At 36.0% G+C, this 14,598-nt stretch overlaps 5 non-coding genes across 5 annotated transcripts; all 5 read left to right on the forward strand.

The window, feature by feature from the left end:
* Window positions 1-4,688: 4,688 nt before the first annotated feature.
* Window positions 4,689-4,760, forward strand: TRNAD-GUC (transfer RNA aspartic acid (anticodon GUC)). The gene has a single exon. It is a non-coding gene; the product is annotated as a tRNA-Asp (tRNA).
* A 1,332-nt stretch (window positions 4,761-6,092) lies between these two features.
* TRNAD-GUC (transfer RNA aspartic acid (anticodon GUC)) lies at window positions 6,093-6,164 on the forward strand. Its single transcript has one exon. It is a non-coding gene; the product is annotated as a tRNA-Asp (tRNA).
* A 2,746-nt stretch (window positions 6,165-8,910) lies between these two features.
* On the forward strand, window positions 8,911-8,982 carry TRNAD-GUC (transfer RNA aspartic acid (anticodon GUC)). Its single transcript has one exon. It is a non-coding gene; the product is annotated as a tRNA-Asp (tRNA).
* A 2,764-nt stretch (window positions 8,983-11,746) lies between these two features.
* TRNAD-GUC (transfer RNA aspartic acid (anticodon GUC)) lies at window positions 11,747-11,818 on the forward strand. Its single transcript has one exon. It is a non-coding gene; the product is annotated as a tRNA-Asp (tRNA).
* Window positions 11,819-13,156: 1,338 nt separating this feature from the next.
* TRNAD-GUC (transfer RNA aspartic acid (anticodon GUC)) lies at window positions 13,157-13,228 on the forward strand. Its single transcript has one exon. It is a non-coding gene; the product is annotated as a tRNA-Asp (tRNA).
* The last annotated feature ends 1,370 nt before the right edge of the window (window positions 13,229-14,598 follow it).

Consider the following 14,598-nt stretch of genomic DNA (forward strand, 5'->3'; position numbering starts at 1 on the left):
GCACAGGCGTACCATCAAAACCAATTTACGTCTACAATCTGTTGGAAAATGAGATGAAGCAGTCGTGAATCCTAGGCTGCTGTTCCACTCGATTGGCACGATTTACAAGGAGAATGAGTGCTTTTGGTTAGTAGTGACCCGTGGTGGCTAATAGTTATAAGCTGCAAATGGTAAAGTGAGCTGATTATATATATATATATATATATATATATATATATATATTGATGAATAGAAAGATAGCTAGATAGACAGATCGATAGATATTTATTTCAATGAAATAATTTCTTCATAAAACTGATTGTTTTTGGCTAGGAATTTCTGTATTGTAATAATTTAGGAAAAAAGATTACTTGTCCTAACCAAAAGCAGCAATTCTGCCTATTACAATACTGAGAATTGATCGAGGGCATGCCTTAACCCCAGGGAGGTGAGCACTGTTTAACTGAAGCCAATAAGTCCTCGTTAGTATAGTGGTCAGTATCCCCGCCTGTCACGCGGGAGACCGGGGTTCAACTCCCCGACGGGGAGGCGATTCCTTTTATTCACACAATTAAATAAAATGATGTACTTTCTAACATTGTAAAATATATCTGTCATTATCCTTGCCTATTCCGATTGAGAAAAAAGGTTGAATTCACTGATGGCCAAAATGCTTACTGATGTGTTAACTGAAATTCAGAATATGATCTGAATATTTCAGCATGCACAGGCGTACCATCAAAACCAATTTACGTCTACAATCTGTTGGAAAATGAGATGAAGCAGTCGTGAATCCTAGGCTGCTGTTCCACTCGATTGGCACGATTTACAAGGAGAATGACTGCTTTTGGTTAGTAGTGACCCGTGGTGGCTAATAGTTATAAGCTGCAAATGGTAAAGTGAGCTGATTATATATATATATATATATATATATATATATATATATATATATATTGATGAATAGAAAGATAGCTAGATAGACAGATCGATAGATATTTATTTCAATGAAATAATTTCTTCATAAAACTGATTGTTTTTGGCTAGGAATTTCTGTATTGTAATAATTTAGGAAAAAAGATTACTTGTCCTAACCAAAAGCAGCAATTCTGCCTATTACAATACTGAGAATTGATCGAGGGCATGCCTTAACCCCAGGGAGGTGAGCACTGTTTAACTTAAGCCAATAAGTCCTCGTTAGTATAGTGGTCAATATCCCCGCCTGTCACGCCAGAGACCGGGGTTCAATTCCCCGACGGGGAGGCGATTCCTTTTATTCACACAATTAAATAAAATGATGTACTTTCTAACATTGTAAAATATATCTGTCATTATCCTTGCCTATTCCGATTGAGAAAAAAGGTTGAATTCACTGATGGCCAAAATGCTTACTGATGTGTTAACTGAAATTCAGAATATGATCTGAATATTTCAGCATGCACAGGCGTACCATCAAAACCAATTTACGTCTACAATCTGTTGGAAAATGAGATGAAGCAGTCGTGAATCCTAGGCTGCTGTTCCACTCGATTGGCACGATTTACAAGGAGAATGACTGCTTTTGGTTAGTAGTGACCCGTGGTGGCTAATAGTTATAAGCTGCAAATGGTAAAGTGAGCTGATTATATATATATATATATATATATATATATATATTGATGAATAGAAAGATAGCTAGATAGACAGATCGATAGATATTTATTTCAATGAAATAATTTCTTCATAAAACTGATTGTTTTTGGCTAGGAATTTCTGTATTGTAATAATTTAGGAAAAAAGATTACTTGTCCTAACCAAAAGCAGCAATTCTGCCTATTACAATACTGAGAATTGATCGAGGGCATGCCTTAACCCCAGGGAGGTGAGCACTGTTTAACTGAAGCCAATAAGTCCTCGTTAGTATAGTGGTCAATATCCCCGCCTGTCACGCCAGAGACCGGGGTTCAATTCCCCGACGGGGAGGCGATTCCTTTTATTCACACAATTAAATAAAATGATGTACTTTCTAACATTGTAAAATATATCTGTCATTATCCTTGCCTATTCCGATTGAGAAAAAAGGTTGAATTCACTGATGGCCAAAATGCTTACTGATGTGTTAACTGAAATTCAGAATATGATCTGAATATTTCAGCATGCACAGGCGTACCATCAAAACCAATTTACGTCTACAATCTGTTGGAAAATGAGATGAAGCAGTCGTGAATCCTAGGCTGCTGTTCCACTCGATTGGCACGATTTACAAGGAGAATGATTGCTTTTGGTTAGTAGTGACCCGTGGTGGCTAATAGTTTTAAGCTGTAAATGGTAAAGTGAGCTGATTATTATATATATATATATATATATATATATAAATATATATATTGATGAATAGAAAGATAGCTAGATAGAAAGATCGATAGATATTTATTTCAATGAATATAATTTCTTCCTAAAACTGATTGTTTTTGGCTAGGAATTTCTGTATTGTAATAATTTAGGAAAAAAGATTACTTGTCCTAACCAAAAGCAGCAATTCTGCCTATTACAATACTGAGAATTGATCGAGGGCATGCCTTAACCCCAGGGAGGTGAGCACTGTTTAACTGAAGCCAATAAGTCCTCGTTAGTATAGTGGTCAGTATCCCCGCCTGTCACGCGGGAGACCGGGGTTCAATTCCCCGACGGGGGGGCGATTCCTTTTATTCACACAATTAAATAAAATGATGTACTTTCTAACATTGTAAAATATATCTGTCATTATCCTTGCCTATTCCGATTGAGAAAAAAGGTTGAATTCACTGATGGCCAAAATGCTTACTGATGTGTTAACTGAAATTCAGAATATGCTCTGAATATTTCAGCATGCACAGGCGTATCATCAAAACCAATTTACGTCTACAATCTGTTGGAAAATGAGATGAAGCAGTGGTGAATCCTAGGCTGCTGTTCCACTCGATTGGCACGATTTACAAGTAGAATGACTGCTTTTGGTTAGTAGTGACCCCTGGTGGCTAATAGTTATAAGCTGCAAATGGTAAAGTGAGCTGATTATATATATATACATATATAAATATATATATTGATGAATAGAAAGATAGCTAGATAGAAAGATCGATAGATATTTATTTCAATGAATATAATTTCTTCATAAAACTGATTGTTTTTGGCTAGGAATTTCTGTATTGTAATAATTTAGGAAAAAAGATTACTTGTCCTAACCAAAAGCAGCAATTCTGCCTATTACAATACTGAGAATTGATCGAGGGCATGCCTTAACCCCAGGGAGGTGAGCACTGTTTAACTGAAGCCAATAAGTCCTTGTGAGTATAGTGGTCAGTATCCCCGCCTGTCACGCCAGAGACCGGGGTTCAATTCCCCGACGGGGAGGCGATTCCTTTTATTCACACAATTAAATAAAATGATGTACTTTCTAACATTGTAAAATATATCTGTCATTATCCTTGCCTATTCCGATTGAGAAAAAAGGTTGAATTCACTGATGGCCAAAATGCTTACTGATGTGTTAACTGAAATTCAGAATATGATCTGAATATTTCAGCATGCACAGGCGTACCATCAAAACCAATTTACGTCTACAATCTGTTGGAAAATGAGATGAAGCAGTCGTGAATCCTAGGCTGCTGTTCCACTCGATTGGCACGATTTACAAGGAGAATGACTGCTTTTGGTTAGTAGTGACCCGTGGTGGCTAATAGTTTTAAGCTGTAAATGGTAAAGTGAGCTGATTATATATATATATATATATATATATATATATATATATATATATAAAAATATATATATTGATGAATAGAAAGATAGCTAGATAGAAAGATCGATAGATATTTATTTCAATGAATATAATTTCTTCCTAAAACTGATTGTTTTTGGCTAGGAATTTCTGTATTGTAATAATTTAGGAAAAAAGATTACATGTCCTAACCAAAAGCAGCAATTCTGCCTATTACAATACTGAGAATTGATCGAGGGCATGCCTTAACCCCAGGGAGGTGAGCACTGTTTAAATTAAGCCAATAAGTCCTCGTTAGTATAGTGGTCAATATCCCCGCCTGTCACGCCAGAGACCGGGGTTCAATTCCCCGACGGGGAGGCGATTCCTTTTATTCACACAATTAAATAAAATGATGTACTTTCTAACATTGTAAAATATATCTGTCATTATCCTTGCCTATTCCGATTGAGAAAAAAGGTTGAATTCACTGATGGCCAAAATGCTTACTGATGTGTTAACTGAAATTCAGAATATGATCTGAATATTTCAGCATGCACAGGCGTACCATCAAAACCAATTTACGTCTACAATCTGTTGGAAAATGAGATGAAGCAGTCGTGAATCCTAGGCTGCTGTTCCACTCGATTGGCACGATTTACAAGGAGAATGACTGCTTTTGGTTAGTAGTGACCCGTGGTGGCTAATAGTTATAAGCTGCAAATGGTAAAGTGAGCTGATTATATATATATATATATATATATTTTGATGAATAGAAAGATAGCTAGATAGACAGATCGATAGATATTTATTTCAATGAAATAATTTCTTCATAAAACTGATTGTTTTTGGCTAGGAATTTCTGTATTGTAATAATTTAGGAAAAAAGATTACTTGTCCTAACCAAAAGCAGCAATTCTGCCTATTACAATACTGAGAATTGATCGAGGGCATGCCTTAACCCCAGGGAGGTGAGCACTGTTTAACTGAAGCCAATAAGTCCTCGTTAGTATAGTGGTCAGTATCCCCGCCTGTCACGCGGGAGACCGGGGTTCAATTCCCCGACGGGGAGGCGATTCCTTTTATTCACACAATTAAATAAAATGATGTACTTTCTAACATTGTAAAATATATCTGTCATTATCCTCGCCTATTCCGATTGAGAAAAAAGGTTGAATTCACTGATGGCCAAAATGCTTACTGATGTGTTAACTTAAATTCAGAATATGCTCTGAATATTTCAGCATGCACAGGCGTACCATCAAAACCAATTTACGTCTACAATCTGTTGGAAAATGAGATGAAGCAGTGGTGAATCCTAGGCTGCTGTTCCACTCGATTGGCACGATTTACAAGTAGAATGACTGCTTTTGGTTAGTAGTGACCCCTGGTGGCTAATAGTTATAAGCTGCAAATGGTAAAGTGAGCTGATTATATATATATATATATATAAATATATATATTGATGAATAGAAAGATAGCTAGATAGAAAGATCGATAGATATTTATTTCAATGAATATAATTTCTTCATAAAACTGATTGTTTTTGGCTAGAAATTTCTGTATTGTAATAATTTAGGAAAAAAGATTACTTGTCCTAACCAAAAGCAGCAATTCTGCCTATTACAATACTGAGAATTGATCGAGGGCATGCCTTAACCCCAGGGAGGTGAGCACTGTTTAACTGAAGCCAATAAGTCCTCGTTAGTATAGTGGTCAGTATCCCCGCCTGTCACGCCAGAGACCGGGGTTCAATTCCCCGACGGGGAGGCGATTCCTTTTATTCACACAATTAAATAAAATGATGTACTTTCTAACATTGTAAAATATATCTGTCATTATCCTTGCCTATTCCGATTGAGAAAAAAGGTTGAATTCACTGATGGCCAAAATGCTTACTGATGTGTTAACTGAAATTCAGAATATGCTCTGAATATTTCAGCATGCACAGGCGTACCATCAAAACCAATTTACGTCTACAATCTGTTGGAAAATGAGATGAAGCAGTGGTGAATCCTAGGCTGCTGTTCCACTCGATTGGCACGATTTACAAGGAGAATGACTGCTTTTGGTTAGTAGTGACCCGTGGTGGCTAATAGTTTTAAGCTGTAAATGGTAAAGTGAGCTGATTATATATATATATATATATATATATATAAATATATATATTGATGAATAGAAAGATAGCTAGATAGAAAGATCGATAGATATTTATTTCAATGAATATAATTTCTTCCTAAAACTGATTGTTTTTGGCTAGGAATTTCTGTATTGTAATAATTTAGGAAAAAAGATTACTTGTCCTAACCAAAAGCAGCAATTCTGCCTATTACAATACTGAGAATTGATCGAGAGCATGCCTTAACCCCAGGGAGGTGAGCACTGTTTAACTGAAGCCAATAAGTCCTCGTTAGTATAGTGGTCAGTATCCCCGCCTGTCACGCGGGAGACCGGGGTTCAATTCCCCGACGGGGAGGCGATTCCTTTTATTCACACAATTAAATAAAATGATGTACTTTCTAACATTGTAAAATATATCTGTCATTATCCTTGCCTATTCCGATTGAGAAAAAAGGTTGAATTCACTGATGGCCAAAATGCTTACTGATGTGTTAACTGAAATTCAGAATATGCTCTGAATATTTCAGCATGCACAGGCGTACCATCAAAACCAATTTACGTCTACAATCTGTTGGAAAATGAGATGAAGCAGTGGTGAATCCTAGGCTGCTGTTCCACTCGATTGGCACGATTTACAAGTAGAATGACTGCTTTTGGTTAGTAGTGACCCCTGGTGGCTAATAGTTATAAGCTGCAAATGGTAAAGTGAGCTGATTATATATATATACATATATAAATATATATATTGATGAATAGAAAGATAGGTAGATAGAAAGATCGATAGATATTTATTTCAATGAATATAATTTCTTCATAAAACTGATTGTTTTTGGCTAGGAATTTCTGTATTGTAATAATTTAGGAAAAAAGATTACTTGTCCTAACCAAAAGCAGCAATTCTGCCTATTACAATACTGAGAATTGATCGAGGGCATGCCTTAACCCCAGGGAGGTGAGCACTGTTTAACTGAAGCCAATAAGTCCTTGTTAGTATAGTGGTCAGTATCCCCGCCTGTCACGCCAGAGACCGGGGTTCAATTCCCCGACGGGGAGGCGATTCCTTTTATTCACACAATTAAATAAAATGATGTACTTTCTAACATTGTAAAATATATCTGTCATTATCCTTGCCTATTCCGATTGAGAAAAAAGGTTGAATTCACTGATGGCCAAAATGCTTACTGATGTGTTAACTGAAATTCAGAATATGATCTGAATATTTCAGCATGCACAGGCGTACCATCAAAACCAATTTACGTCTACAATCTGTTGGAAAATGAGATGAAGCAGTCGTGAATCCTAGGCTGCTGTTCCACTCGATTGGCACAATTTACAAGGAGAATGAGTGCTTTTGGTTAGTAGTGACCCGTGGTGGCTAATAGTTATAAGCTGCAAATGGTAAAGTGAGCTGATTATATATATATATATATATATATATATATATATATATATATATATATATATATATATATATATGAATAGAAAGATAGCTAGATAGACAGATCGATAGATATTTATTTCAATGAAATAATTTCTTCATAAAACTGATTGTTTTTGGCTAGGAATTTCTGTATTGTAATAATTTAGGAAAAAAGATTAGTTGTCCTAACCAAAAGCAGCAATTCTGCCTATTACAATACTGAGAATTGATCGAGGGCATGCCTTAACCCCAGGAAGGTGAGCACTGTTTAACTGAAGCCAATAAGTCCTCGTTAATATAGTGGTCAGTATCCCCGCCTGTCACGCCAGAGACCGGGGTTCAATTCCCCGACGGGGAGGCGATTCCTTTTATTCACACAATTAAATAAAATGATGTACTTTCTAACATTGTAAAATACATCTGTCATTATCCTTGCCTATTCCGATTGAGAAAAAAGGTTGAATTCACTGATGGCCAAAATGCTTACTGATGTGTTAACTGAAATTCAGAATATGATCTGAATATTTCAGCATGCACAGGCGTACCATCAAAACCAATTTACGTCTACAATCTGTTGGAAAATGAGATGAAGCAGTGGTGAATCCTAGGCTGCTGTTCCACTCGATTGGCACGATTTACAAGTAGAATGACTGCTTTTGGTTAGTAGTGACCCCTGGTGGCTAATAGTTATAAGCTGCAAATGGTAAAGTGAGCTGATTATATATATATATATATATAAATATATATATTGATGAATAGAAAGATAGCTAGATAGAAAGATCGATAGATATTTATTTCAATGAATATAATTTCTTCATAAAACTGATTGTTTTTGGCTAGGAATTTCTGTATTGTAATAATTTAGGAAAAAAGATTACTTGTCCTAACCAAAAGCAGCAATTCTGCCTATTACAATACTGAGAATTGATCGAGGGCATGCCTTAACCCCAGGGAGGTGAGCACTGTTTAACTGAAGCCAATAAGTCCTCGTTAGTATAGTGGTCAATATCCCCGCCTGTCACGCCAGAGACCGGGGTTCAATTCCCCGACGGGGAGGCGATTCCTTTTATTCACACAATTAAATAAAATGATGTACTTTCTAACATTGTAAAATATATCTGTCATTATCCTTGCCTATTCCGATTGAGAAAAAAGGTTGAATTCACTGATGGCCAAAATGCTTACTGATGTGTTAACTGAAATTCAGAATATGATCTGAATATTTCAGCATGCACAGGCGTACCATCAAAACCAATTTACGTCTACAATCTGTTGGAAAATGAGATGAAGCAGTCGTGAATCCTAGGCTGCTGTTCCACTCGATTGGCACGATTTACAAGGAGAATGACTGCTTTTGGTTAGTAGTGACCCGTGGTGGCTAATAGTTATAAGCTGCAAATGGTAAAGTGAGCTGATTATATATATATATATATATATATATATATATTGATGAATAGAAAGATAGCTAGATAGACAGATCGATAGATATTTATTTCAATGAAATAATTTCTTCATAAAACTGATTGTTTTTGGCTAGGAATTTCTGTATTGTAATAATTTAGGAAAAAAGATTACTTGTCCTAACCAAAAGCAGCAATTCTGCCTATTACAATACTGAGAATTGATCGAGGGCATGCCTTAACCCCAGGGAGGTGAGCACTGTTTAACTGAAGCCAATAAGTCCTCGTTAGTATAGTGGTCAGTATCCCCGCCTGTCACGCGGGAGACCGGGGTTCAATTCCCCGACGGGGAGGCGATTCCTTTTATTCACACAATTAAATAAAATGATGTACTTTCTAACATTGTAAAATATATCTGTCATTATCCTTGCCTATTCCGATTGAGAAAAAAGGTTGAATTCACTGATGGCCAAAATGCTTACTGATGTGTTAACTGAAATTCAGAATATGATCTGAATATTTCAGCATGCACAGGCGTACCATCAAAACCAATTTACGTCTACAATCTGTTGGAAAATGAGATGAAGCAGTCGTGAATCCTAGGCTGCTGTTCCACTCGATTGGCACGATTTACAAGGAGAATGATTGCTTTTGGTTAGTAGTGACCCGTGGTGGCTAATAGTTTTAAGCTGTAAATGGTAAAGTGAGCTGATTATTATATATATATATATATATATATATATAAATATATATATTGATGAATAGAAAGATAGCTAGATAGAAAGATCGATAGATATTTATTTCAATGAATATAATTTCTTCCTAAAACTGATTGTTTTTGGCTAGGAATTTCTGTATTGTAATAATTTAGGAAAAAAGATTACTTGTCCTAACCAAAAGCAGCAATTCTGCCTATTACAATACTGAGAATTGATCGAGGGCATGCCTTAACCCCAGGGAGGTGAGCACTGTTTAACTGAAGCCAATAAGTCCTCGTTAGTATAGTGGTCAGTATCCCCGCCTGTCACGCGGGAGACCGGGGTTCAATTCCCCGACGGGGGGGCGATTCCTTTTATTCACACAATTAAATAAAATGATGTACTTTCTAACATTGTAAAATATATCTGTCATTATCCTTGCCTATTCCGATTGAGAAAAAAGGTTGAATTCACTGATGGCCAAAATGCTTACTGATGTGTTAACTGAAATTCAGAATATGCTCTGAATATTTCAGCATGCACAGGCGTATCATCAAAACCAATTTACGTCTACAATCTGTTGGAAAATGAGATGAAGCAGTGGTGAATCCTAGGCTGCTGTTCCACTCGATTGGCACGATTTACAAGTAGAATGACTGCTTTTGGTTAGTAGTGACCCCTGGTGGCTAATAGTTATAAGCTGCAAATGGTAAAGTGAGCTGATTATATATATATACATATATAAATATATATATTGATGAATAGAAAGATAGCTAGATAGAAAGATCGATAGATATTTATTTCAATGAATATAATTTCTTCATAAAACTGATTGTTTTTGGCTAGGAATTTCTGTATTGTAATAATTTAGGAAAAAAGATTACTTGTCCTAACCAAAAGCAGCAATTCTGCCTATTACAATACTGAGAATTGATCGAGGGCATGCCTTAACCCCAGGGAGGTGAGCACTGTTTAACTGAAGCCAATAAGTCCTTGTGAGTATAGTGGTCAGTATCCCCGCCTGTCACGCCAGAGACCGGGGTTCAATTCCCCGACGGGGAGGTGATTCCTTTTATTCACACAATTAAATAAAATGATGTACTTTCTAACATTGTAAAATATATCTGTCATTATCCTTGCCTATTCCGATTGAGAAAAAAGGTTGAATTCACTGATGGCCAAAATGCTTACTGATGTGTTAACTGAAATTCAGAATATGATCTGAATATTTCAGCATGCACAGGCGTACCATCAAAACCAATTTACGTCTACAATCTGTTGGAAAATGAGATGAAGCAGTGGTGAATCCTAGGCTGCTGTTCCACTCGATTGGCACGATTTACAAGTAGAATGACTGCTTTTGGTTAGTAGTGACCCCTGGTGGCTAATAGTTATAAGCTGTAAATGGTAAAGTGAGCTGATTATATATATATATATATATATATATATATATATATATATATATATATATATATATATAAAAATATATATATTGATGAATAGAAAGATAGCTAGATAGAAAGATCGATAGATATTTATTTCAATGAATATAATTTCTTCCTAAAACTGATTGTTTTTGGCTAGGAATTTCTGTATTGTAATAATTTAGGAAAAAAGATTACTTGTCCTAACCAAAAGCAGCAATTCTGCCTATTACAATACTGAGAATTGATCGAGGGCATGCCTTAACCCCAGGGAGGTGAGCACTGTTTAAATTAAGCCAATAAGTCCTCGTTAGTATAGTGGTCAATATCCCCGCCTGTCACGCCAGAGACCGGGGTTCAATTCCCCGACGGGGAGGCGATTCCTTTTATTCACACAATTAAATAAAATGATGTACTTTCTAACATTGTAAAATATATCTGTCATTATCCTTGCCTATTCCGATTGAGAAAAAAGGTTGAATTCACTGATGGCCAAAATGCTTACTGATGTGTTAACTGAAATTCAGAATATGATCTGAATATTTCAGCATGCACAGGCGTACCATCAAAACCAATTTACGTCTACAATCTGTTGGAAAATGAGATGAAGCAGTCGTGAATCCTAGGCTGCTGTTCCACTCGATTGGCACGATTTACAAGGAGAATGACTGCTTTTGGTTAGTAGTGACCCGTGGTGGCTAATAGTTATAAGCTGCAAATGGTAAAGTGAGCTGATTATATATATATATATATATATATTTTGATGAATAGAAAGATAGCTAGATAGACAGATCGATAGATATTTATTTCAATGAAATAATTTCTTCATAAAACTGATTGTTTTTGGCTAGGAATTTCTGTATTGTAATAATTTAGGAAAAAAGATTACTTGTCCTAACCAAAAGCAGCAATTCTGCCTATTACAATACTGAGAATTGATCGAGGGCATGCCTTAACCCCAGGGAGGTGAGCACTGTTTAACTGAAGCCAATAAGTCCTCGTTAGTATAGTGGTCAGTATCCCCGCCTGTCACGCGGGAGACCGGGGTTCAATTCCCCGACGGGGAGGCGATTCCTTTTATTCACACAATTAAATAAAATGATGTACTTTCTAACATTGTAAAATATATCTGTCATTATCCTCGCCTATTCCGATTGAGAAAAAAGGTTGAATTCACTGATGGCCAAAATGCTTACTGATGTGTTAACTTAAATTCAGAATATGCTCTGAATATTTCAGCATGCACAGGCGTACCATCAAAACCAATTTACGTCTACAATCTGTTGGAAAATGAGATGAAGCAGTGGTGAATCCTAGGCTGCTGTTCCACTCGATTGGCACGATTTACAAGTAGAATGACTGCTTTTGGTTAGTAGTGACCCCTGGTGGCTAATAGTTATAAGCTGCAAATGGTAAAGTGAGCTGATTATATATATATATATATATAAATATATATATTGATGAATAGAAAGATAGCTAGATAGAAAGATCGATAGATATTTATTTCAATGAATATAATTTCTTCATAAAACTGATTGTTTTTGGCTAGAAATTTCTGTATTGTAATAATTTAGGAAAAAAGATTACTTGTCCTAACCAAAAGCAGCAATTCTGCCTATTACAATACTGAGAATTGATCGAGGGCATGCCTTAACCCCAGGGAGGTGAGCACTGTTTAACTGAAGCCAATAAGTCCTCGTTAGTATAGTGGTCAGTATCCCCGCCTGTCACGCCAGAGACCGGGGTTCAATTCCCCGACGGGGAGGCGATTCCTTTTATTCACACAATTAAATAAAATGATGTACTTTCTAACATTGTAAAATATATCTGTCATTATCCTTGCCTATTCCGATTGAGAAAAAAGGTTGAATTCACTGATGGCCAAAATGCTTACTGATGTGTTAACTGAAATTCAGAATATGCTCTGAATATTTCAGCATGCACAGGCGTACCATCAAAACCAATTTACGTCTACAATCTGTTGGAAAATGAGATGAAGCAGTGGTGAATCCTAGGCTGCTGTTCCACTCGATTGGCACGATTTACAAGGAGAATGACTGCTTTTGGTTAGTAGTGACCCGTGGTGGCTAATAGTTTTAAGCTGTAAATGGTAAAGTGAGCTGATTATATATATATATATATATATATATATATATATAAATATATATATTGATGAATAGAAAGATAGCTAGATAGAAAGATCGATAGATATTTATTTCAATGAATATAATTTCTTCCTAAAACTGATTGTTTTTGGCTAGGAATTTCTGTATTGTAATAATTTAGGAAAAAAGATTACTTGTCCTAACCAAAAGCAGCAATTCTGCCTATTACAATACTGAGAATTGATCGAGAGCATGCCTTAACCCCAGGGAGGTGAGCACTGTTTAACTGAAGCCAATAAGTCCTCGTTAGTATAGTGGTCAGTATCCCCGCCTGTCACGCGGGAGACCGGGGTTCAATTCCCCGACGGGGAGGCGATTCCTTTTATTCACACAATTAAATAAAATGATGTACTTTCTAACATTGTAAAATATATCTGTCATTATCCTTGCCTATTCCGATTGAGAAAAAAGGTTGAATTCACTGATGGCCAAAATGCTTACTGATGTGTTAACTGAAATTCAGAATATGCTCTGAATATTTCAGCATGCACAGGCGTACCATCAAAACCAATTTACGTCTACAATCTGTTGGAAAATGAGATGAAGCAGTGGTGAATCCTAGGCTGCTGTTCCACTCGATTGGCACGATTTACAAGTAGAATGACTGCTTTTGGTTAGTAGTGACCCCTGGTGGCTAATAGTTATAAGCTGCAAATGGTAAAGTGAGCTGATTATATATATATACATATATAAATATATATATTGATGAATAGAAAGATAGCTAGATAGAAAGATCGATAGATATTTATTTCAATGAATATAATTTCTTCATAAAACTGATTGTTTTTGGCTAGGAATTTCTGTATTGTAATAATTTAGGAAAAAAGATTACTTGTCCTAACCAAAAGCAGCAATTCTGCCTATTACAATACTGAGAATTGATCGAGGGCATGCCTTAACCCCAGGGAGGTGAGCACTGTTTAACTGAAGCCAATAAGTCCTTGTTAGTATAGTGGTCAGTATCCCCGCCTGTCACGCCAGAGACCGGGGTTCAATTCCCCGACGGGGAGGCGATTCCTTTTATTCACACAATTAAATAAAATGATGTACTTTCTAACATTGTAAAATATATCTGTCATTATCCTTGCCTATTCCGATTGAGAAAAAAGGTTGAATTCACTGATGGCCAAAATGCTTACTGATGTGTTAACTGAAATTCAGAATATGATCTGAATATTTCAGCATGCACAGGCGTACCATCAAAACCAATTTACGTCTACAATCTGTTGGAAAATGAGATGAAGCAGTCGTGAATCCTAGGCTGCTGTTCCACTCGATTGGCACGATTTACAAGGAGAATGAGTGCTTTTGGTTAGTAGTGACCCGTGGTGGCTAATAGTTATAAGCTGCAAATGGTAAAGTGAGCTGATTATATATATATATATATATATATATATATATATATATATATATATATATATATATATATATATATATATATATATGAATAGAAAGATAGCTAGATAGACAGATCGATAGATATTTATTTCAATGAAATAATTTCTTCATAAAACTGATTGTTTTTGGCTAGGAATTTCTGTATTGTAATAATTTAGGAAAAAAGATTAGTTGTCCTAACCAAAAGCAGCAATTCTGCCTATTACAATACTGAGAATTGATCGAGGGCATGCCTTAACCCCAGGAAGGTGAGCACTGTTTAACTGAAGCCAATAAGTCCTCGT

This window comes from Lissotriton vulgaris, chromosome 1_1 (assembly GCF_964263255.1).
Source record: "Lissotriton vulgaris chromosome 1_1, aLisVul1.2, whole genome shotgun sequence".
NCBI lineage: Eukaryota > Metazoa > Chordata > Amphibia > Caudata > Salamandridae > Lissotriton > Lissotriton vulgaris.